Raw genomic sequence first — 655 nt, forward strand, 5'->3', positions numbered from 1 at the left:
CTGCCTGCTCCTCCAGGTTTTCTCTGTCTTGCTTTTATCGGTTTGTTACGGTTTGTTCTTGGATTCCATTTTTGCTCTGTCGCTTGTGTTATTTTGTTCTGGATATTGACGCCTGTTAATCTGATATCCGTCCGTTTTATCACAGATGTCACAATGAATTATTAACATCAGTGTGCTGCTTCTTACAAATCTGACTTGCACACAATGACATCTATCGCTTATTTGAATGTGTCTGAGTTTTTGGTGAGCAGATCTGGGAGTTTAGACTAAAGAGTGGACGTCTGTGTTGAGTCCACCATGTTTGCTCTCCTATGGGCCTACGTCCTACGTCCTCCCAGAGCTCATGACAGTGGACTCTACTGCGCGTCCCAGGAATTTCCCAGTTGCGACAGTCGAGTCCACACACATCCACTTTAGTGCACACACACACTCCCTTCATGTCTTCTCGATACACACACTCCCACCAGCTCAGGTGAGGACGTTCCGTCTTCTTGCGTCTCTCTGAAGAGTCCCGTCCTCTCTCGCTGCAGTCCCCTTCTTTTATTTAAAGCTAATCAGACATTTACAGCGGGGAAGACGTCGTGTCTCGGTCTGGGTCTGTGTTATCTGCTGTGCCACACGGGCACCATAGATCCCCGTAACACCCGTCTGGGTC

Source organism: Brachyhypopomus gauderio, chromosome 4 (genome assembly GCF_052324685.1).
Source record: "Brachyhypopomus gauderio isolate BG-103 chromosome 4, BGAUD_0.2, whole genome shotgun sequence".
In the NCBI taxonomy this organism is placed as follows: domain Eukaryota; kingdom Metazoa; phylum Chordata; class Actinopteri; order Gymnotiformes; family Hypopomidae; genus Brachyhypopomus; species Brachyhypopomus gauderio.